Genomic DNA, 25,965 nt, shown 5'->3' with positions numbered 1-25,965 from the left:
TAGTTCGTCATTTATATTCACTATGATAATGGTAGGAGAGTTGATGACATTAAACTTTGAACATGGAGCAATCTGGCCAGGTAAATAATGAACAGGGTCAACTACCTGCTCGAGGAAGAGGAATAAGGCTCTGTGGTGGTGTAGTGAGGGGAAGACAGCAGAACAGAGGAAGAGGCAGAAGAGTACAAAGACATAGAGCTGTCCCAGATGAAATAAGGACCACAATTGTGGACCACATAATTAACCATGGCCTTACAATGGACACCGAGTGCAGCCTATGTAAACTGTGCTACAGTGTCGTCCATTATCAAAACATTCTGCAGGGAAAACAGGTATGTACTCAGTCAATACTGGAATTATTCATGTTACAGTATTCGTTATAGAAATACAGTAGATAAAGTAAGAAAAAAATACAGTAGAGTTATGTAATGTCAATGCAAAAAAGTCAGAAAAAAAGTCAATGCATGTCTGAAACTCATGCTGTAAGAAATACATGAGGCACACAGGACAGGACGGTGCATTAGAGTGCAGTACAGAACATATACAGTAATATCTATTTTTGAATTCCAATGTGAAGGACTAGACGACTACCTTGTGCTGGTGGCAGGGGAGCAGTTTTTACACCTCAACAAAAGCAAGAGATCTGCAACATGTTGGTAGCAAATAATGCTATTACACTGTGAGAGATCCACAGTGCAACCTTAGAGGACAATGGTGTCTTTCTAAATATCAACTAATTATCTCTATGATAGATAGATGGCTCTAGTTTCCGGGTCATAGCGCAGTCGAAGGCGCTGATGCTAGTTCACGGTGCAAGTCTATCTAAGGTGTGGCCAACACTTTTTTGCTTATTTCAAAACATGCTGTGCCGGTGGTAATCGGGCGCAATGGAGGTGCAGTTGTAAAAGGGTTGGATTAGAAGGCAGGAGTGGTGGTATCACTAGGAGTGGTAGAGGCTACTTTCTATCATGGCCAATCAAATCAGCTCCTATCATTCCCTTTAAAAGCAACGTGCTCTCTGTCATGGTGAACTGCCAATTTCCTAATGGATGGCGGAAGCCAAGACCGGCTAAGACAGAAAAGCTAGTGCCATGCCATATCAAATGGCCCATTATCCCTAAACCCCAAATAGTCAGAAAAATGTCCCACTGGACCAAAAGCCCATTTGTCCGACAGCCCGTTATCTTGAAAACAAATGCCCATTGCTACGAAGGCCTGGTGATCTGGAAATACACACTCTCCCTGGAGTTGTTAGTTCAGGGACTAGCATTAAACATCAAGACGCAGGTCTTATATCAACCTCCACACAACCAGCCATCTACCCAGTCCACCATAATAGTGGAAAACAAAATTCTTGAAAACATTGATCACTTCCCCTACCTTGGCAGCCTTCTCTCCTCAAAAGGTGACACTGACTCTGAGGTCACCCATCACCTGAGTTGTGCCAGTGGTGCTTACGCCAGACTCAGGAAAAGTCTTTGACAACCTAGACCTAAAGGCCCAAACAAAACTCCGGGTCTAAAGAGCTGTTGTTCTCCCCAACCTGCTGTATAAAACAGAGTCATGGACCACCTACAGCAGGCACCTTCTCCTGGATCACCACCTTGCGCTGGTGGAGAAGCTTGCATGTACCAATGATCCCAAGAGCTATGCCGTCCAGAGCTTGGCTCCTGGTAGGGTCACTAATGCGAACAGGTCAAGGGTGAGGTTCCAGACAAAGTGCGACCCAACTAAGAGCCAACAAAGACCTCAATGGCGAAACTGGAGGAAGATGTCTCCAGGTCACAACGGCAGTGAAGGTGGATGAAGGCTGTAACAGAGGGCGGTCCCCAATTGTCTCGGTTCTCCATGCCATTGGACTCGGGCCACCCCCTGCCAAGGACTGTGGTGGCTGCAGGCGCATTAGCCACTCCATGTAAAAAGCTGTCATGCACAGGCGTCCAACCGTTATGCGGCTCCAGGATCGGTCTCTACACCCACCTGAGGACCCAGAGGGATCCAGAGGGAGGACAGTCATACTCGACCCTGAGTGATCGCTGATGATGACACAGGCACCTGAGAGCCCTGGAACAATACCACCTAAGATCCTTCTGAAAGATCCTGAGGATCAGCTGGAAAGACGGATGCACCAAAGCACCAACTCCAATGGACAGGCCATGTCATCTGCATGTCAAACACATGTCTCCCCAAAAAGATCCTGTACTCCCAGCTGAAGGAAGGTCAGTGAGCTCCCGGTGGGCAAATGTTTCAAGGAAAAATATCAAGATCAGTCTGAAGAAATTCAACATCACATCGAGCAACTGGGAACACATTGCGCTGGACAGGCGCTCCTGGGAGAAATCTGTACAGGAAGGAGCTGCACGTCATGATATGGAATTCCACTGTGCCACAGACAAAAAGTGACAGCACCCACCGCAAGGAGAGAAAAAGGCTCAACCACCACCACTTTCCCCTGTCCACACTGCAACAAGGTATGTGGATCGAGCATCGGCCTCTACAGCCATCTGAAGACCCACAAGTACACAACCCAATGGCGAGGACAGTCAAACTCACTTCGAGTGACCACCGATGATGATGGTGAGTTCAGTGCCTGCCAGTGTTATGTTGAACTCTATTTCCCCATCGAGATCTGTCTCTCCCTATCCAGAGTTTGATGTAACACTGGGACGCTTTATTAAACTTAACCTAACCTGAACCGCAACCCATGCAAATGTCATAAGGGAATGGTTTGCTGTCCACCAAAGAATGCTAATGGCGTTCCTTGCACCATACTCTCCATTTCTCAATCCAATTGAGGAATTCTGTTCTTCATGGAGGTGGAAGGTGTATCATCATTGGTTTCAAGACCAAATGTCTCTGCTTGTTGCAATGGATGTTGCTTGTGATGATATCAAAGCAGAACATTGGAGGGGATGGTTGCGGCATGCAAGAATTTCCCTCACGTTGCATCGCAAGGGAAAATATCAGGTGTAATGTCGCTGACAATCTGTGGCCAGACAGGAGTGACAGGACATCCTGTGAGGTGGACTCTTTAGTGTAGCACTCCAGCTTTATTACTGTGTTACAGTGTTAGGCTAGTTTCCTTTATTTTTGTATTATATTCTGCTGGGTAAGTTTTCTAATTACTGTGGTGTAAGACAGTTACTTTATGTAAATAAAATTACAGTAACAATTTCCATGGACATGTGAGTGTAATGTGTAATGTAAAACGTTGTACTGTTGAAATCTTCATCTGAATATTATTCAGTTTGATACACAATAGCATTCAGTTAGCTAGACAAAATAAAATTCTAGTACAGTAAACATTCAGTGTCAATGATAAAATAAGACAAGACTGAAATGTGGATATAAGGAAAATTTCCAGGGTCCACTGCCAAACTGAAAAAACCTCTACACATTTTTGACCACCATTGTTTACACAATGCCAAAGGAACTTTTAATTTTTAGGACACTGCATTTTTATAGGAGACAATAACTTTGTTTTGAAGCATGAATTAAAGGTTTTAGACGAGTTATGACCTTTTTGCAGGGGAGCTGTGGTGTTGTGCTATACCATATAAAGCTGCTTTGACAAATGCACCCAGAGCTTTGAGAACATTTACGCTGTTTCAAGAAATAAGCCAAAGCAATGGAGAAAAACTGTAACACAGGTCCACAAGGAATTTGACTTGTCTAGTCTGTGGCATGTGACTGGAAAATGGACAATGAAAAATTGTCTTGCTGTGTGCAGGAGAACACATTGCATACTAGACTTAAACGCAGTAGTACATCTAAAATATGTTTGCTGGTGCAATAGTCCATAATCATGAGCAGGTTGAACAGAGTATCAGCGTAAAACAAATTTAGTCAGCAATCTTTCCTTTGTTATGATGTAAAAGAAATCTCTCTCTCGCTCGCACTCACGCACGCACACACACACAGTGTCAGAGGCTCAGAGTAAGTACAATCTAATTTCAAACATTCATATACGTAAATGCCAAACCGCCCAATTTATTTTATCGGCTGAAAAGCAACTTGGAAAACTTACTAACAAATATTTTTTAACTTCCAGAAAGCTGAATCAGTTCTTTTGGGCACAACGTTTATTGAGAAAAACGCTTCATCACTCATCTAAGTGACCTATTCAGTCTCAACTGACTGCAGGTATCCCCACCCTTATAAACAATACTTACCTGGATTATTGAGCATGCATAAAGACATTTTTTAACTCTACATTTACAAAGCCTGCAAACAGAGTTAACTCTCTAACCCTAGTGGGCTCCATTATCCACATGTTTTTACTGTTGTCTTGTAAAACTTTGTCTATATCTTGACTGTCACAGACTATTGTTGCAGCACTATTGTGGTAACTTCTACTTCTAAAAAGGACCACTCGACAACTTCATGCTCCAAGATAAACTTTAACTAGGCCGGGCAAAAACAACACTTTTACACAGAGGCTTATGCCGACTATCTTGTAGGGGGTGAAGGTGCTTACCACAAACCAACACAGGGACAACACGAAAAAGACAGAATCCTCACAACCCAGAAATTCCTGAAAACAGCATCTCCTAACAAAGAGCTACCCCTAGCGGGAGTATGGCTATATTACCACTATCCTAACTATCCATCCATCCATCCATCCATTATCTGAACCGCTTATCCTGCTCTCAGGGTCGCGGGGATGCTGGAGCCTATTTCCAGCAGTCATTGGGCGGCAGGCGGGGAGACACTCTGGACAGGCTGCCAGGCCATCACAGGGCCGATGTGCGCGCGCACGCACGCACGCACGCACGCACGCACGCACGCACGCACGCACGCACACACACACACACACACATTCATACCTAGGGACAATTTAGTAGTATTACCTTATTTTATAATGATCACATTACAACACCTCTCTCCCTTTAAATTCTCACACTCCCCAAATGTAAATGAACTCAGAAAACAATAACAGTGGTGTCTTTAGCCTGCGTAACCCAAAACTTATACCAGTGTCTCAGCAAGACTTTAACAATACAAACACTTGAAAAGCATGACAGATTCAACATTCAGGCTAATAAAAACGGACCAGTCACGCATTCAGTCTGTCTGGAGGTTTGCGAGTGTGCTGTGATCTGTGCAATACCCCCGGTGACCCAGCAGGCACCACTGGGGAGGCTGTTTTGGGTGAATCTGGTGTTGGCGGCATGAGAGGGGTCTGTGTCAGTGTGAGCCTGTCAATCTTTTTCAGGGGACACAGGCACCTCTGCCTGTGTCTCTCTAGTCACTGGCGGACCTGCTCCTACAGTAGTCTGTCTCACCATTGGCAACTCTGTGGAGACTGTCTATCATGGTCCTGATGTCTGTGGAAAACACGTCCATCAGTCAGCTTAACATAAGAGACTGGACCACTCTGCCTAAGAATAACCCCAGGTAGCCATTGCTGGTTCTTGTGACACTGTCATCCGGTTTTAACTTTCTCTCTCATGCATGGTGATCCTTCTGATTGTCCTGCTTTCTCTCCACTTACGCCTTCATATCCAGGCACAGCAGGTCCAGTCTCGACTTGGGCCTATGTCCCATCAGCATCTCTGCAGGAGTGCATGCAGTTGTAATCTGAGATGTGTGGTGGTATTTAAACAGGAAATGTGAAAGCCTTGTGCTAAGAGAGTCCCCTGTCGTCTGCTTCAGGATTTCCTTCAATGTCTGAACAGCCCATTCAGCCAAACCATTTGAAGCTGGGTGGAAAGGAGCCGTCCGAATGTGATGAATGCCATTCTGTTGCATGACCTCACTGAACAGCTCACTGGTGAACGACGGGTCATTATCAGTGACCAGAGTGTCAGGCAACCTATGGACTGCAAACACTTGCCTGAGTTTGTTGATGGTTGTGTAGGTTGTGATTTTTCTCATGATGTCGGCTTCTATCCATGTGGAGTGCACATCCACCATTACAAGAAACAACTGCCCCATAAAGGGGTCAGAAAAGTCCAATGTAGCCTAGACCAGGGGCAGTCTGGCCACTCCCATGGGTGCAAATTGTACCATGTTCTGATTGGTCTGACATTGCGTGCATAATTTTACCTTGTTCTCCAGATCATGATCCATTCTTGGTCACCAGATGTAGGATCTTGTAAGGCTTTTCATCCAAATCACACATTTTTTTTTTAACATGGCGATGCTAGTCGCGTGGCTTGGGTCCTAGGCTGTTCTGGTGGCGTCTGGACACTGCTTGGCATCCTGCTCATCATATTCTTCATGAATTTTATAGTTCCATTATAATTCTGTTACCCTTCACATTGTTCGTCTTGGGAGAGAGATCCCTCCTCTGTTGCTCTCCCTGAGGTTTCTTCCTATTTTTTCTCTCTGTTAAAGGTTTTTTTTGGGGAGTTGTTCCTTATCCGATGCGAGGGTCTAAGGACAGGATGTTGTGTTGCTGTAAAGCCCCTTGAGGCAAATTTGTAATTTGTGATATTGGGCTATACAAATAAAACTGACTTGACTTGACACCTGGATGAGTCTCATGTACTTCCTCCACAATCTGTGAACAGCCAGGGGGAGGTATGATGACCCTCGATACCCAAAAGATGCAGCCACCCTCCAGACTCAGTTCTGTCTTGCATTTAGCATAAGGCTTCAGTTCCTCTCCTTCCATAACACTGGACCATCCTTGTAAAAGGAAAGTCTTGACTTGGGACAGAACTGGGTCCCTCTCCGTCCACTGCTTGACCTGGGTTGCCTTTACAGGCGTCTCTGACAACCTCTCTAACGAAAACACAGTCTCTTGCGGCACATATGTAGTAGCAGGTGTTTTAGGTAAAGGTAGTCAATACAGCGCTTTGGCATTTGCATTATCCTTACCCGCTCTGTACACTATAGTGTACTGATAGGCTGACAGTGTGAGAGCCCAATGCTGTATCCTGCCTAAGGCAGGACACTGGTCTATATCTGGGATACAACTGGGATACATTTGGTCTCACCGAACAGGCTCATCAGGGGTTTATGGTCCGTATAAATTTTGAATGTACATCCATAAAGGTACAGATGAAAGCATTTGACAGCAAATACAATAGCCAGACCTTCTTTGTCTCACTGTGAATATCCCTTTTCAGCTGCTGTAAGGGTACGTGAAACAAAATTGATAGGCTTCTCTGAACGGTCCTCCATTACATGTGAGAGAACTGCCCCGACTCCGTAGGGTGAGGCATCACATGAAAGGGTAATCTCCTTGTCTGGGTCATAGTGAACAAGTAACTTCGCTGAGTGGAGGAGGTCTTTCACTTCCTTGAAAGTGTCCTCCTGCCCCTCACCCCACTGCCGCTTAGTGTCATTGTGAAGCAGCTTGTACAGCAGGGCCAAAACCCTTGAGAGGTAAGGAAGTAATGTGCCGTAATAATTCACTAGACCCAAAAATGATCTGAGTTCACGAACGCTCTTGGGGCTCGGGGCCTCCTTGATAGCTCTCACCTTGTCTTCCACTGTGCAGATCCCCTCAGCTGTGATCTTGTGTCCCAGGTAAGTTACACCCAGTGCCAGGAACACACACTTTCCACGTTTCAATTGCAGCCCTGCGTCTGACAGCCTCTTCAGTACCTGTTGTAAGTTTGCCAGATGCTCCTCCTCCATGGCCCCCATGATCAAAATATCATCAAGATACACTGCTACGTATGTGCTGTGGAATACCCTGCAAAAAAGTGTCCATTGTTCTTTGGAAAATGGCGGGACTGGAGGCCACCCCAAATACCAGGTGATTGTATTTGAATAATCCCTTGTGAGCGTTGATTGTGGCATACTCTTTTGAATCCTCGTTGAGCGGCAGTTGTTAGTAAGCATGGCTCATGTCCAGCTTTGTGAATAGCTTACCCCCTGACAGGGTCGCAAACAGGTCATCCACCCATAGCAATGGGTACTCCTCCAGCTTGGAGACTTTATTCACCGTAAGCTTGTAGTCCCCACATATCCTTGCCGTTTTGTCTTCTTTCAAAACTGTAACATTGCGAGCCGCCCACCTTGAAAACTGGACAGGCTCAATGATGCCCTGCCTCTGTAAATGTTTCAGCTCCTCCTCGACTTTGCCTTTTATGGCATAGGGCACTAACCTGGGCTTGAAAAACAATGATGTGGCCTCGGGGTCAACATTGATTTTCACTGTTATGCCCTTCAGTGTGCCCAGCTCACCCTGAAAACGTCACTGTACCACTGCAGAATGTCCTCTGTTGTGTATGCATACTTAATTTCATGAGAAATACTCCTGACAGAATATCTGATGGCAAAGTCTGTCTAAAGACAATAAAGTCAATTGTATACTCACTATCTTTCAAAATGAACAAAGCATCAGTTTTAATGGGTCTTACGAGTATAACTTAAGAATATTTTTTTAAATCATGCATTTATTAGACAAATATCAAACATCTTTACCTGTAGCAGTACTCAAGAGTAGGACAGAGTGCTCTGTCTGCTGTGGCGAATACATAATCATCCCGATGTTCTGCCTGAAGATCGTACTTGAGCACATCTAAGGCTGAACTTGGGGAGTGTCCTGCTTCAAAAAGCTTGGTCAGTTTTCTTTTGTCTGTGTCTCAGTGCATCAGCCACATAGATGTTGTGGTTGTGGTCACTGCAGATAGTTACACTCGTAGGGAAGGTAGGCACATGAGGGTCTGTGCTTCTGAGGAGACATTTTAGACAAAAATGCCATGTTCTTTACTGTGTAAGACAGTAACAGTGCTAAACTTAGGGTACATCAAAGACGTAATATTATATATACAGTAAGACTAATCTGACTCACTGGTTGTTGGTTTTGGAGATAAGCTTCGTCATTAGCGCAGGTTCAATCCAGATTCCTCCCTTCTGCTATCTGCGTGTCCTCTTCGCTACATGAAACAACAACAACCTCCGAGCTAGCAACCTACACGCTGAAAATGGCAAATTTTGACGAAGATTTGAATCGTACAATAAGGCAGGCCTGCTTGTTTCTTTCGGTGGATGATTGTAAAGAATATGTTTGCAGCATTTGCTATTGAGGCTTAGCTCCGACCAAGACGATTGTGATTGGTTTAAAGAAATACAGCGTTTTCCCTCTCCCCCTATCTCTTAATGGTAATGAGTACAGCCAGACCTTTCTCCAGCACTGGCACAGCGTAAATGAAGTGTGGAGATAGCTCTGACTATGAGAGACTAGAGTAAGCCTTACTTACAGACTCTGCCTGCCTCTGCTCACTTGAGTGCGTAGGAGTGTCACAGTCATCTTAGCAGGGCAGTTTGTGTTCTTGCTTCTGCCTGGCATTTGTTCAACGCCCCGAGGTCTCATCTTATGCTGGCATCTGAAGTCCCCCTTAAAAAGACAATACAGGTGTTAATCCTCTCTTTCACATTATTCATAGTGATGTCTGCAATGGTCATCGTAGTTGGAGATATCCCAGTTTCTTCTAACTTCAGCAAAGTCATTCAGTATGAATAACAACTAATTGCCTGTGTGAAGATACTCCACCCAAAGATTCTCTGTATTTTTATTATTTTTTTCATGTTTTGCAAACTAAGGAGTTGGGTATACTATAGTGTATGAGGCACAGCGTTGATTGTGGTGAGAAAGGACTCTCCCCTTTGACATAAAGCGTCTTACCTTGTAAAGAACTTTCTGGCCCTTTCTTGGATATGTTCGGTCCACCCTCCAGGTGACTGTGTGAGATTTCAGCCACAGCTTTATTTCATCCTCTGTTGACAAGGCCATCCGAAGAGTGGCTTTGAAGTTCACATGATCACCTGTCTCACTAATGGTCTTGTAATCACAGACATGGTAACCATAGCTGTCTGGCGGACAGTCCTATGAAACACAACAGAATCAAATGAAACAAGTGCATGTGAAAAGACGGGCATAAGTGTGTTTACAGGGTAATGCGACATAAGATTTTCTAAATTACCTTCTAAATGTATACTTAAGCATGCTTCTTGTGTACATAATATCAATATTAAAATGATTTATTACTATTTATTTATTTTAACAGAAAATAGACATTGGGGTCTTCCCACGGTTGAGAGAGAGAGAGAGAGAGAGAGAGAGAGAGAGAGAGAGAGAGAGAGAGAGAGAGAGAGAGAGAGAGAGAGAGAGAGAGAGAGGGAGGCAGACCTTCAAAGCAGGAAACTCCCAGATATTGCTCTTCTTTGGGTTGATGCAGGTAAACCTCTTCACATTTTACTAACAGGGCTTGAGTCTTGCACTCATGTCAAATGGTGTGAGGGGAAAGATTATATGACACTTACAACACCTTACCTCAAATATCAGATTGAGAAGATATGAAAGTACCCGGTGCTACCCAGAAGTTGACAATCTAAATGTGTTAGTTAATGGCGTCTAGCTAGCGTTAAGTAATGCAATGGAGAAAGGGAAAAATACGATGGCCAGAACTAAGGACAGTAATGTTAGCTGATGAATGAATGAAAATTAATTACTCACTGTATGACTTGGTCTTGAGGGCCTGAATGGAGTATTGTCCCTTCTTTGCCTTGGGGGAATTCATCATGTTGGCCAGTTGTCCCATGGAACTTATTGCCTGGCTCCATTGCACAGGTCAAATGAGCTTTGCTCATTATGAGAGGAGACAGAAAGAGCAAGAGACTAGGGAGAGAGAGTGATGGAGAGAGAGAGATGGAGAGAGACTAAGGTAGAGCGAAAGACAGACACAGAGAGAATGGCTCTTAAAAGTGCCTTTGGGGCAGGCTCTTAAACGTGCCTTTGGGTTGGAGAAAGGGAAAAATATGATGGCCAGAACTAAGGACAGTAACGTTAGCTGATGAATGAACGAGAATTAATTACTCACTGTATGACTTGGTCTTGAGGGCCTGAATGGAGTATTGTCCCTTCTTTGCCTTGGGGGAAGTCATCATGTTGGCCAGTTGTCCCATGGAACTTATTGCCTGGCTCCATTGCACAAGTCAAATGAGCTTTGCTCATTATGAGAGGAGACAGAAAGAGCAAGAGACTAGGGAGAGAGAGCGATGGAGAGAGACTAAGGTAGAGCGAAAGACAGACACAGAGAGAATGGCTCTTAAAAGTGCCTTTGGGTTGGGCTCTAAAAAGTGCTTCTGGGTTTTGAGCGTGTAAATGTGTGTGTGAGTGAGTGAATGAATGAATGAATGAATGAATGAACGAGTGAATGAGTGAGTGATGGGTAGATTGATAAAGTGTGTGACAGCTAACTACGTGTTGGTATTGAACTACAAAAAGAAAAAAAATATATCAGTGAAAGTATAGGTTAGTTCTTTTTGCGTCAATGCAGAAAATAAATCACTCTAACACATAAATGGCATAACATTACCAGTAACGTTATCTAGATAGCTAGCTATCTAGTATCAAACCTAACGTTACCGCACAGGTCAAATGACTTTTGAGCGGGAGACAATGTGGGAGAACGCAACACTGCTCTGTCAACCTAGTCTAACTTGCTGGATAAAGTTAATTATCCAAACAGCTAATGTTAGCTTTTTCAAATTGTTGGTAATTTTAGTTAGCTAACTAGTTAATGTCAGTGCTAACGTTATATAAAGTTAATCTAAAAAATAAATCCGGTCACTCACGATATTGAGAGCTAAAAATGTACTTAGAAAACGTATGTAACGATATATTACAATGAGAAGTGTTATATGTCATCATTGGTGAGAGAGCAATTAATCAATAAATTAGAAAAGTAGCCAAGGTTAGTGCGGTAACTGCGGTTGCTTACCGCACGGTAGGCGGTGAATGGAGGGGGGGGGGCGTCAAAATCACTCTTGCATTGCCTCGAGCGACCATGGCCGCCTGGCCAATCCTAGCGCTTGAATACTACGCGGGGCGTGTCTTGGCTAGAAGTGCCGTGGGATTCATAATAACGCGTGAAGGCGCTTACCACGCAAACACACGGGGACAAAACGAAAAAGAGAGAACCTCATAACCCGGAAACGCCCCCAAACAGTATCTCCTAACAAACAGCTACTCCTAGCGGGAGTATGGCTATATTACTATCACTACTACCACTTTCGGCTGCTCCCGTTAGGGGTCGCCACAGCGGATCGTTCGTTTCCATTTCTTCCCATCTTCTGCATCTTCCTCTGTCACACCAGCCACCCGCATGTCCTCTCTCACCACATCCATAAACCTCCCCTTTGGCGTTCCTCTTTTCCTCTTTTCCTCTTTTCTGGCACCTCCATATTCAGCATCCTTCTCCCAATATCCAGCATCTCTCCTCCACACATATCAAAGCCATCTCGATCTTGCCTCTCTTGCTTTGTAAATGTATGACTATATCACCATTATTCTAATTAACATTAACTTATTTTATAATCACATTACAACAGGGGTTCTCAAACTTTTTCACACCAAGGACCACTTGATCATAAATTTTTTTTCCGTGGACCACCTAACCAGCCGGCCAACACCCCCCCTCCCCCGCCCAAAAAAACCCCTTTTAAAACAGTCTATATTAGGCTTACAATAGCATATTATGTTTTATATTACAAATTATGTCTGCAGAATATTACAATACAAAATATGTAATAAATAGGCTACTAGCAAAATTAAGGCTAGGCTTGTACCATATACCTTGACCTTGATTTTTGTGAGATGTATGTGTAATTACTGTTTCATATTAATTTTGTTCAGAGCTATTGTCTTTGGCTGTGATGTGATGAATAAAACATGGGAATTTATTTGAAATACCACTGTCAGGGTAAACTCAATGTGAATTTATCATTAAAAGAGTGAACTATTAATGTTAATTTAACAAAAATTCGTTTTAATAGGAATCAAATCTTTGTACTGGCTCTTGTGAAGCTATGAAATTACACATTTCAAATAAGCATAACAGCTTTACAGGTAGTAGCAGTCAAAAACTAATGGGAGGAAAGCTGTTGCTTTTGCTGTTGCATCACTGACTCAATGTCTGGCTCCACACTAGAGAGTTTCAGTCTCATACAGGGGGCTACATCGATCTTGTTCCTCTGCTTGGTTTTCAAACCAACCAGTGTGGAGAACCCAACTTCACAGTTGTAGGTGGTTGAAAACGGCATTAACACTTGCAAAGCAGACTCAGCCAGCTCAGGATGTTCAGGTTAGATGAGAACCCAGAAGTCTGTCAAGCATTTTTCTCTGAACGCCATTCTCAGTGTTCCATCTGATGCAATGTCCACAAGACTATCCACCTTCCGTGCTGATAGTTTGGAACTGACGCGCTCAATGTGAGGTTGGTCTCCAAATGGATTTCTGATCCATTCAAGGTCCACATCCAATTCTGGAAAGTATCTTTCCAATTGCGTGTGAATGCCTTGCAAATGTTCCTTGAAGGCTGCAAGCGTGTTGCTATCCAGAACCTCTTCAGCTTCGGGGACAAAATCGGCTAGAGTTGGGAAACAGTCAAACTCCTGGCGATCAAGACGCGCGCACCACAGATCCATTTTGATGCGAGTGGCTTTAACTTTGTCCTGCACTGTAAAAACCATGACCGCTTTTCCTTGCAGTGCTAAATTCAGGTTATTAAGCGTGCTGAACACATCAGCAAGAAAGGCTAGTTTTGCGAGCCATTGAAAGTCATGCATTCTGCCATAAAGTTCATCAGTTTGATGCAAAAACAGCTTGACTTCATCGCGCAGTTCAAAGAGGCGGGTGAGAACTTCACCACGCGATAGCCAGCGAACTTCTGTGTGGACAAGAAGTCTTGTGTGCTCACTCCCCATTTCTTCACACAGCACTTTAAAAAGACGTGAGTTCAGTGCCTTGCTTTTAATTAAGTTGACAATTTTTACGGCCTCGTCCAAAACCTGTTTAAGACAGGGTGGCATTTTTTTTTACTGCCAATTGCTCTCTGTGGATACAGCAGTGCGTCGATGCGGCAGAGGGAGCGACAGCGCGGTCACGCGTCACCAGGCCCTTGTGTTTGGCTGTCATCGCCGTGGCACCGTCAGTGCACACGCCAGCACACCTCTTCCAATCAAATGTTATTCTGCACAGTGAAGTTATTTAGGGACTCAAATGTCGCCTCTCCTGTGGTGTTGGTTGGTAGGGATTGACAGAAAAGAAAATCATCGTGAACAGCACCCGCATGTATGTACCGCACAAAGCAGAGGAGAATAGCCTCGTTACCGATGTCCGTGGACTCGTCCAGTTGGAGAGAGAAAAAAACGACTCTGACGCAGACGTGTCACCAGCTGATCTTGGACATTTGCAGCCATGGATGTTATTCGCCGCTTGACTGTATCATTGGACAGAGGTACTTTGTAAAGTTCCTCACTCGCTTTCTCCCCTAGTATTATGTTGGCCACAACCTTTGCAGCTGGCTTAACCAAGGTCTCGCCGATTGAGTGAGGTTTGCCAGTTTTCGCAATGAGTAGGGAGACCTTGTATGAGGCTTAGGTGGCTTTCGCGTTTTCCCCTGCGGCATAAAAAACTGCGTGGCTTCCTTTCTCGTGTGTCGCTCAAGCTCTTCACGTTTTCTCTCAAAACATTGCACAGGTTTTGAGGTGTATTCCTTGTGTTTTGACCCGAAGTGATGCTTGAGTTTGGCAGGTTTCATTGCTTCATCAGCTAATATGTCATAGCACACAACACAATGAGGTTTTGGATCCTCAGCATCTCCAGTCCAGAAAAATCCTAATTGAATGTAATCGCTACTGTATTTACGTTTCACTTTTGCAGTGGCTTTTTCAGAGTGTTGTGCTAGCTAGCTCCTGCTGCAAACTGTTAGCACTATGGGACTCCATGCTAACACTGACGCGCTCAATGTGAGAAGGAAGTCTTTGCACCTTGTTGCTTACATTGTTCGTCGTTTCTCCGGATTTTCTCTTCAGCCACCGATCCATGATGTTTGTATTTTGAACGGTTCACTTCACTCTTTGTTAGATTCTACTTAATTTTCACAATAGTCAAGAGGTCTTTCATATGAAAATCCTGTTATTGGAATGGAAGCTAACTAGGTAACCTAGGTAACACAGGCTAACTGAAGAGACATGACTCAAAACGCGGGTTTGCATTAGACAAATTGAACAAAATTCTTAGGCTTATTTAGGCTACATTTTGATTCACTTTTAATTTAGAAAACATTTAGAAAACAGCTGTACTCGTAACTTTGCATTGGAACGCAGACGAAGGTGATTTGAGAAACACGATTTTTTGCAATCCTCCCGCGGACCACTTGGGGGCGCTCGCGGACCACTGGTGGTCCGCGGACCACACTTTGAGTATCACTGCATTACAACGATGTAAACTTTTTTTCTTAAAATAGTTTCTGTAGAATAGTTTTCATTGAAATGACTGTTACTTATAATTCACCAGATCCTCTTGATAAAATGTATTTAGAATACATAGAGTGCATTTCGGTAAACAAGTAGTGTATGTAAAGTGGATGATAAGACCATGCCCTCATGGACCTTTGTGCAGTCAGAATTTAGAGCCACCCTGCTGAACACCAGGATCGTGGGAGGCTCAGATGCTAATGCCGTTGCTTGGCCCTGGCAGGTTTGCATGCACTTCAGAGGCATTTATATCTGTAGTGGGATCCTCATCAGTGACAACGTGAGTGCTTACTGCAGCCCACTGCATAATGAGGTAGTAAACTTTTTTGTTCTTTGTAGTGTATGGAGATACACACGAAAGCAAATGTTTTTATTTGCAGTAATATGTATTTTATGTTTGACCTCTGACCCTCGATGTCTATTGGTTGTGTATGTTGCATAAATGTACGCGCGCCACTCTGGTGCGCGCCCCTTGGAAGAAGACAGAGCAAAAGGGTCACTCGTGTTTTCGTGCCTGCTTAACGCAGTTATTTTGTAATGTTACTATGGTCTAGCAAATAAAAGAGGAAGACCAAGATACACATTGATCGTTGCATAATTCAGTTATCCTGTAGATACACGACACTTTTTTTGCATTTTTTAAAGTTAAAGCATGTTAGCATGGACCAAGGATGATAGAGCTGAAGCTGCCATGATAAATTCAACTGAAAATGAGATGCATCACACGCCAGTTGTGGGGGCATCAGAGGAGTTGATTCACTGATTAACATATCTTCAGTCAGACTTGGGGGGATTAATCAGTGAAATAAGCTAATGTAGTATTGGGTTGCATTAAAATTTGCAAATGAATAGCCCTTCATTGCACATGATTGGACACTACTGCATTACACCAATAGAATATGAGGTGGAACGTGACACGTCAGCATTAGCCAACTCAACTCTCTGCTTAGACTGGTGAGAAGCTGGGACAAGGTGTTCTACTACAACACTGTTACCTAGTCTAACCCATACCACCATTACTGTCCTCTACATCAACACCACTATCCTTTATTCATGGACCCGACCATCACCTGCCACTGTCCTCTACACCTTTTTTTTTTAATATACTATACTATATACATGGACACCATCATCACCTGTCACTGTCCTCTATATCTACACCCTTATATACATGGAATTCAGCTGCCTATATCATTACCAGAACTCCTTCCATAGATCATATCACTCCTGTTTTTCAGCAACTCCATTGGCTCTCTGTTAAATACCGTATTGACTTCAAGATCCTGCTCCTCAACTTTAAGGCCCTTAACAATCTAGCTCCTTCGTATCTTTCGAAACTCCTTCATAGCCATACACCCTCTAGCACTCTCAGATCCTCTTCTGGTCTCCAACTCACTACACCATTGGCCTGCTTGACTACCATGGGGTCTAGAGCCTTCAGTCGTTCTGCCCCCCCACCCCCCACCTATGGAACTCTTTCCCACAAGAAATTTGCAACATTGACTCTTTCAACCTTCAAATCCCATCTCAAAACGTACCTTTTCAAAATGGCATATTCAGTCTGATACACGCTTCACTGAGTTTTGTGCAGATGATTTTATACGTATCTGTTGTATTAACTTTTTATTGTCTACCCTGCTTTGTTTTGATTTTATGCTGTCTGATACAGTGCTGCTTGTTTTTTACTGTGTTCTGTAAGGTGTCCTTGAGTGCTCTAAAAGGCGCCGCCCACAAATAAACTGTATTATTATTATTATTTTTTTAAATCGATAAATAAAATTGGTGCTAATGGTTCAACTTACACAGTCTCGGTTTGCTAAACCTCTTGTCTGTTTCTCTGTCCAGTCAGACTCTCAGCAACTGGACATTTTACATGGGCAGGCAGGTTCAAGTGGGCTCCAACCCCAATGAGGTGAGTCGCTTTGTGTCCCAGATCATCGTCCACCTGCAGTGCAATAACACTCTGCTGAACAAGGACACCACCACCCTGATGAAACTCAGCAGTGCTGTCAAATTTTCCGATTACAGCCGGCCTGTCTGCCTGGCAGGAAACAACAGCATCTTCCACAAGACTTCCTGTTGGCCCAGCGGTTGGGGAAACACACTGAAAGAAGGCGGGGGTTCTGTCTGTATTACAGTGTCACTTTGAGAGTAGCTGTGGGCAGAAATTGTCAGAGACAAACTGAATTTAAAAATTTTTATTTGAAATTACAATGACAAATTACATGCTGTAAAGATCGAATTCAATTTAAAACCATATCATTAATGGGGCGCTCTACTGGTCAATGACGATAAAACTCACTAACCGCTGCTGATGATACATATCATCTTTCCTCGTCATATTATGCCACAGCAAAGTATGTATAAAAGTATAAAATACGACAAACATCACCTCTAAATTTTCATGAGAAATAACTGGAAAGTTCAGATTATGCTATTCAATTTTGCTTTTTATCTTTGAATGCCATTATTCAGTTTCAGCAATTCAAATTAAATGATTGCAATTCAACATCTACTTGTTCTTGTTGTGTTCCTCTCCCCAGGTTTTAGTTGGAAGTTGGATTTGTCTTTTTAGAAAGGTAGGAGAGAGCGAGAGAGAGAGAGAGAGAGAGAGAGAGAGAGAGAGAGAGAGAGAGAGAGAGAGAGAGAGAGAGAGAGAGAGAGAGAGAGAGAGAGAGAGAGAGAGAGAGAGAGAGAGAGAGAGAGAGATATGTTTTGATTCGAGCTGAGTCTGTATGGTGTGCACTTTTCTGGTTGAGACACTGAGATACCATCAGGTCAAAGGACCAAAGGCAAAAACATTATTATAATGTATTCATTCTTCTTTTTAAAAATAAATAAATAAGAGACAGCATACAACCATGTGCATTTTAATGTGTTTCTTTTTCTAAAACAAACAATTGCATATTTCAACACGTCTTTAGGAAAACATGCAATCCAGTATGTTTCAACGTGTTTATTTCAATATGTTTTAAACATGTCTGCCTTCTTTAATGTCTTCCCACCACTACTTTTTTCATTTGCACTGACATTGTCACTCTCTCCCTCTGTAGGAAAGCCCTTGTTAAGAAGAGGAGTTTAGTTTGGCTCCTGCTTGTATTGTTAGTATTGTGCACTCACTTCAGTCTACTGGTAAGGTTACTGGCCCTTTACAGAGACATTCCGGTTCTAACCAGCTTATCTCAGTCCATCTGTCTGCCAGTGAGCTACAGTTTGCCTCTTCCATTTTGAGGAAATTGTGTGTCAATGACGGATGTAAGTAGAGTATTTATGTCTTCATTGGTGCCCGTATCATTTACTGTAACTTACTTGGAAATACTATGTTTATATAAATCCGTTTTCTCTTGCTGTTGTTTCTCTCTGCTGGTTGAGACGCTGTTTGCTATGTCATGCTGATTAGCTTAGTTGGGCATTAGCTATGTTCCGTCCGCCACCGTGCCTCATGCCGATGCACGTGTTGTATTATGTTCATGGGTTATAATGGTTTATTAATAGAGATGTATTGTATTTACATGTAGACAACCACATTCTTTGAATAAATATCCTCAAACTGAAGCTACGCCTCCGTGATTCTCTAACCAGAGTCACACCGCCACAGTGTTCGCCAGCTCTATTCAGCGCATCTGTAGAGGCCCTAGACCTCTGTTATACTGGTCATTTGAGCTGGAGGGAGCTCCTTCAAGATGCTATTGCAGACCAGAACACCACAGAGACATTGACTCGTCCCCACAGAGAGAGCCACCTACCATGACACCTACGCGACTTTGGGGTGGGCTATGAACCTCAACCACAAGATGAACCTCCAAAGGCTCTATCTCAGTGCTGGGCTAGCAAGTGGTCATCTATGAGGAGTGAGCACCCACATCAGTTGATCCCATCCAGATGCCTGGCGAGTGAGGCAAGGGCTTCGTCTGAGGGTAGTAGGTCCTCACGTCAGTCAATTCCTAGGACCGCCACCAGGTCCGGTGTTGGTTCCCTTTGTTCATCTGTGGGTGTACACTCCCAACATGCTCTGTCACCAGTCCAGCAAGCTATCCTTCAGGAGAGTATCCAGTGCCTGGAGGTCGAGGAGTTAGTGTCAGGTCCTAGAAGACTACAACGCTGATTTGGAGTGTCAGCGCCTCAATGTCCAGGCCCAGGAAACACAGTGCAAACAGCAGGCAGCACAAGAAGAAGCACAACGCCTACAGCAGGAGGCACAAGATGCACAGGAAGCTATTGCCAAACAACTTGACAGGCAGTGGCGACTGAAGAAGAAGGAGAAGGAACATCAGGTAGCCAAGCTGGTCACATCATTCCTCCAAGAACCAGAGATGGAGGGACTACATAGTAGTGCATCGCCTTCGAGGAGCTTCAACTCTTTACCAGTGATGAACGCTTCATCCGCCAATGCTCCTGTAGGCTTACCGCGTCAATCCATCTTTCATCAATACTCTGCACCTCCTCCCGTGCTGCCAGCAGTATCTAAGCTGACTTATCCTTCAACTGAGTTGCAGTATCATGCAGTGGCACCCGTGCCCCTAGTGCGTCCTACCGTACCACAGAGCATGCATCCCCGCCGGCTCACCCCACCATCGTCACTTCAGTGATGAGCCCTCCAGCACAGGTGATGTCGACCTCCGCTGCAGCCCCTGTGTCATTGTACCCAGCTCCCATTGTGGCTGCTCCCACCGAACTTCCTGTGAGGTCACACAAAGTTTCTTTAGCTACACCTGGCATCCAGACCCAGCAGTATCATGCAACAGGACCCACTGCTGTGCAGACCCCTACCTACTACGTGACCACCTCTACCGCAGCTCAACCATACCGGCCAGCAAGTGAGTTCTGCTGCACCCCACATGGCTGCTATACTGCCACAGATTACATCAGGGCATCCCCAGCATCCAGGTTCAGAGACGCTGATTGCCTCTCCTTACAGCATCCCCCAGCCAATGCTGCCAGTCTTCAAGCGTGACCGCGAAAGTGACTTTGCTCTACTCAAGATGGCCTTGGATAACTTGATGGGCCACGGGCACCTGACTGAATAGTATGAGTACCAAGTGCTTCTCGGCCACTTGAAGCTCCCCAGTGCCCTCCACCTAGCAAAGACCTACATGTATGACCCTTGGCCTACATTGCAAGCCTTGCAAGACAAATACGGTCAACTCCGACAGCTCGTCCAGTCAGAGCTAGGCGCCATCCTCAACTCCCCTACTGTCAAGTTTGGTGACACTGAAGCCTTTGACTCCTTTGCCCTTTGCCCATCCAGTCTCTGGTGGGCATGCTCGGGACACTTGAAGGGCCAAACGGGTATGAACTGAGATGTGGATCCCACATCGCCTGGCTCCTAAGCAAGATGCCTCCGTCATTCAGGGACGGATTTCTCGAATACTGTCTGAGCTGCGGCATTCTCCAGACAGGATCAGACATGACATAGACCCTGCCCGACATGGCAGCCTGGCTCCAGATGAAGTCACAAGCTAAGCACTTCTCAAGCCGAGCTGCAGGACTCTACCAGTGTGATGCACCTGAGCCAGTCAAGAAGGATCAACGTGCTACTCATAACAAGGAGAAGATCATGACCATACTTCTCAACGCTGGGGAATTCGCTAGTACTCCAGACCCTGCTTGCTCCAAGACTGCCATCAAGTCCAAGCTGTATTGTCCCTTTTGTGACAACAAGGAGCACTTCTTGAATGCTTGTGATGACTTCAAGAAGTTATGTACCAGCCAGGTTGTGAAGTGGATCCAAGAGCAGAAACGGTGCTGAAAGTGTGGGCGCAACCACTCCAGTGAAGCATGTACTCTGAAAGCGCCCATGCAAGACATGCAAAGAGCAGCACCTTACCATTCTACATGACTCCGTCCAGCAAGGTGAAACCAAATTCCGCATGGTCACTACACCACCCATCAAGGTCTATCTTGACTGGCCCAACCGTCCTCAACAGGTGATATTAAAGATTATCAAGGTCATCTTGAGGAACAGGGACCAAACCTTGGAGACTTACGCCATGTTGGACGATGGCTCTGAACGAAGTATCATTCTCCCTCAAGCTGTGCAGCACCTGAACCTTCCCAGACAGCTACAGACTCTCCATCTACAGACAGTCCAGCAGAATGTCGAACAGCTCCAGGGCAGTTCCATCTCCTTTGATGTTTCTCCATTGTGCATGCCTTCCAAAAAGTACCGGATCCACCAGATCCACCCCGTGGCTACAGTAAAGAAATGCTACAAGCACCTCTGCGGCCTGCCCTTACTGCCAGTCGACCACGCCCAGCTGCTGCTTCTGATTGGTTCAGATATGGCATACCACCTGATCCCAGTACAGCACCGAACATGCAGGACCAGTTGGTCCTGTCCGCATCTGCACCTGGCTAGGTTGGTCACTTCAGGGCCCTATGAGCCTTGCCCAGACTAAGTCTTCTTCACAGTGCCTCCGCATCTCCACTATCTGCCCTGCCACGAGCTCTTCAGGAATGGTGAGCACCTCTGGCAAGTTGACTCTTCCTTACGCCAGTAAGAAGGAAGCCATGGCCATGCTCCGAGCAGGCTGATGGAGTCCAGTGCTACACTACCCCCCGCTCCAGTGAGCAAATGCTACTCCACTTAATGCTCCAAAGGAAGCTGTGCTGCTGTGCTTCCGCAGCATAGAGAGAAGACTTGCCAAGGACCCTAGGTGGCCAGAGGTCTACTGTATTTAGATATGTAAACTGGAGAAGGCTGGTTATGTGGCAAGGATAACCCTCGAAGAAGCTGACCAGTCTGCTGAATCCTGGTACATTCCGCACCATATGGTGACCCATAACAGTAAGGACAGAATTGTCTTTAACTGTTCGTTTCAGTACCAAGGCCTGTCCCTAAACGACCTTCTGCTCCCTGGACCTGCACTCGGGCCAACCCTGCTTGGTGTCCTCATCAGGTTCCGCCAACATGCCATGGCAGTCAGTGGTGACATCAAAGGCATGTTTCACCAGATTCGCCTGCTGCCCACTGACAAGCCAGTGCTACGCGTCATCTACAGGAACATGGAGCGAGAGCAGGAGCCGAGCATTTATGAGTGACAGATACTCCCCTTTGGGACGACATGTAGTTCCTGCTGTGCCATTTATGCCCTCCAGCAACACATCCAAAACCACATAGAGGGAAACCCCTCCTGACAGAGACAGTCGAGCAGTCCTTCTATGTCGACAACTGTTTGCATAGCATACACTCTGCTGAAGAGGCCAAGCGTCTCGTCGACGATCTCCACCAGCACCTACAGAGCGGAGGGTTTGAGGTCTGCCAGTGGGCAAGCAATGTGCCCATGGTCATCGAGCACCTCCCACCTGAGGCCCGCTCTGGAAGCAGCAAACTGTGGCTCCCCAAGAGCAGTAGCGACCTTCAGGAGCCTACTCTGGGCCTACGCTGGAACAACCTCAGCAACTCCCTGGGTTATAAACATCTCCCTGTGGAGACCTCAGCACCCACCATGAGGAACCTCTACTGAGTACTTGCCTGCCAGTATGACCCTCTTGGGTACATCGTACCATTCACCACCAGGGCTAAGATTCTCATACAAGACCTTTGGAAGGAAGAAGTTGGTTGTGATGACCTGATCTGACCTCAAAGTCTGCTTGACAGATGGTGTACCTGGGAGCAAGAGATTCCTCACCTCATCCACCTGGAGTTCCCCCGAGCCTGCGCTCCACCACATGCGGACACCCTAGAGCAACAAGGGACGTCCATATCTTCTGCAATGCATCTGAGTGCGCGTATGGCTCTGTTGCCTACATGCGGACCAAGGATGATCAACAGCAAGTCCACATTTCCTTCATGCTCGCTAGGTCTCGGGTGGCTCCCAGGAAGCGTCTGTCGATGCCCCGAATGGAGTTGAGTGCTGCCTTCACAGGTGCTCAGCTTGCTGACGTACTGGAAGCTGAGCTCACCATGCCCATCCACAGGGTTGTCTTGTGGTCGGACTCCACCACTGTTCTCCACTGGATCAAGTCAGAGTCCTGTTGATACAAAGTCTTCATGGGCACACGAATCACGGAAATCCAGAACTTGACTGAGCCCGATAGCTGGAGATACATGAACTCTGTCACAAATCCAGCAGGTGACATCTTTCGGGGTCTAACCCTGGAGGAATTAGCCCAACCACATCAATGGCACCAAGGTCCAGAGTTCCTCCACTTACCTGAAGATCAGTGGCTTACTATGCCCTCTGCTCATCCTGAGTCTGACGACAGTGAACTGAAGAAGCCTGCCATAATCTGTAATGTAACCATCTCTCCTGGTCCTCAGCTCCCTGACATCGAAGACTTCTCTTCATGGAAAGAGCTTGCCCAAGCAACAGTCAGGTCCCTTCACGGGGTGGCTGACGCCCAGACCGCAGATCAGTCTTGTGAAGCAGCCGATTACCTCAATGCTGAGAAGGTCCTCCTTGAACGAGCCCAGCTGGACTCATTCCCAGACGAGATCAAGGCTCTCAATTCCGACCGGTCGCTTCCCTCGGACAGTCGCTTCAGAGTATCAAAAATTATGTATTTTGCATCACTCAGTATCAGTAGTCAGAGTATCAGAAATTACGTATTTTCCATCGTTCAATACCAGTATGCACCAGAAATTACAGTGCCTCTCAAAAGTTTTATGCAGTGGTATGCAGGTCTTAAAAATGCTAACGACAGCCTCAGAAAAGCTCATAACCCTTTCTGAATAATGTCAAAATGTTGTCTAAATTCTTTAATCTAATAAATGCATGTTCCTGTAAATGGGGGGTCACAGATCAAGTGCAGTAATAGAAATCAGGAGGACGATTGAAGCACTCCATATAATAGGGTAAGCTATGAGCCTTCTTATGTCATGTGACCAGCTTAATAAGATAACTGACCGAAAGTCACCTCACTTTTGACTACTGTTAAATAAGAATTTAACATGACTACTGTGTCTGTCAACTTATTACTTGGTCACATGGCAAAATGAGGCTCACATCTTACCCTGTTTTGTCCAAAGGAGTTGAATCAAGTGCAACTGGACTAGGGTAAATATCCGTGAAGACGTTTCGCCTCTCATCCAAGAGGCTTCCTCAGTTCGTGCCTTTCTGATTAGACCAAGCTAGTCTGACTGGCTGGTGATGAGACTCAGAATTTATTCTGCTGGCATTCATAGGGTGTATACACATTTAGGATAAAGAATTCCCTGTCATTGTGAGTAAACTGTATTGCAATGCACCAGTCAACACCAAGCCTAAAAATAAAAAAAGAGGATACATTCTGAGTCTCATCACCAGCCAGTCAGACTAGCTTGGTCTAGTCAGAAAGGCACGAACTGAGGAAGCCTCTTGGATGAGAGGCGAAACGTCTTCACGGATATATACCAAGTCCAGTTGCACTTGATTCAACTCCTTTGGATAACCATGACCTGGATGAATGAGAACATTCACAGACATACCCTGTTTTGTGGGTCTAATGTACCACAAAGAGGTCACTCCGTTAATTTCTATTACCAGACTTTGACCCCAACTTAGAGGAAAGAAGAATTTATTAGATAAAAAATTTAGACAACATATTGAAGCTATTGAGAAAAGGGTTTGGCCTTTTAAGGCCACAGCACTGCGTAAATAATTTTGAGAGGCACTTTATGTATTCTACATCATTCAGTACCAGTACTTAGGGTTCCAGAAATTATGGATTTTCCATCATTTCAATCCCACTTTCAGAGAACCAGAATTTTTTTTTTATCATCAGGAGCACAGGCTATGGTAATAATGTATTTCACTTTTTCAGTACATGATGAAGGTGATGAGATCAGGAAGAAACCCACCAGTGGTCATAACACAGTCGCAGGCACTGAGCAGGGGCCTCTGCTGCATACATGTAGATTTCAACCCAAAGAATTTACTCCAGAGACTTTAGTTTTTATCCACAACACCCCTGGTGTGGTGGTGGGTAAATTGGTGATCAATACCAGTATTACATATTTTGCAACGTTCAGTGGGCTACTAGTGAATGATAATGAGCAATAATATCAGGGACACTTGAAAAATATTAGGCCTACCTATTTTGAGGTTTAGCCAGTGCAGCGTCAGTTCTGTTTTGGGGCTCTTGTCTAGTATATCTGAACTTACCCACACACTGCCTTGGCTTAGGCTCAGGCCTGTTACTCAATCCATCCCATATGACAATCTGACACTGTTTACATTTGCCTGATTTCTGTCAACGGCTTGGATGTGCTATACAACTGATTTCCACACATCAACACCTTACAGACTTTCGGATTGCTTTAGGGAAGTTAGTTTAGTGAAAAATCGTAAACACTGAAATGAACTCACAGCGCACAAGTAGGAATAAACTGAGGGGGATCAGCCCAGCCTGCGAATCTTCACGGTCCAAACTGCCTTCCTTTGTCCATTCTATGGAAATCGATGCATCATACGGCCTTGTCCTAAGCCACACAACACACCATTCCTCATTCAACTGCTACAAATCGGGCCAAAAACGCAGAAAAACCATGAGGACAGAGCCAGACGTTAGTAGGCAACATGACGCCTGTCGAGCACGTTCAGGCTCTCAGCCAATCACAGCGCATGTTGCAAAGATCAAAGGATGGTGCTGGACCAGGTCACACCCACATCCGGCTTCCCACCCACGTCTAATTGTGTCTATAGGGACGTCCAACTAAGTTAACACGGGGATTCGAACCTGCGATTTTCATGTTGATAGGCAATGGAATAGACCACCACGCCACCCGGATGCCCTGCAAGGTATGTGTCTAACTAAAAAATA

The 25,965-nt window shown here is 45.1% G+C and overlaps 1 long non-coding RNA gene across 1 annotated transcript; it reads left to right on the top strand.

The window, feature by feature from the left end:
• The first annotated feature begins 222 nt into the window (after positions 1-222).
• On the top strand, positions 223-17,114 carry LOC130127242 (uncharacterized). Its single transcript, XR_008811800.1, has 3 exons — positions 223-332; positions 15,446-15,535; positions 17,068-17,114. It is a non-coding gene; the product is annotated as an uncharacterized LOC130127242 (long non-coding RNA).
• Positions 17,115-25,965: the final 8,851 nt, after the last annotated feature.

This window comes from Lampris incognitus, chromosome 17, assembly GCF_029633865.1.
Source record: "Lampris incognitus isolate fLamInc1 chromosome 17, fLamInc1.hap2, whole genome shotgun sequence".
NCBI lineage: Eukaryota > Metazoa > Chordata > Actinopteri > Lampriformes > Lampridae > Lampris > Lampris incognitus.
The sequence above is the reverse complement of the archived record's forward strand: the minus strand, read 5'-3'. Positions and strand labels throughout refer to the sequence as shown.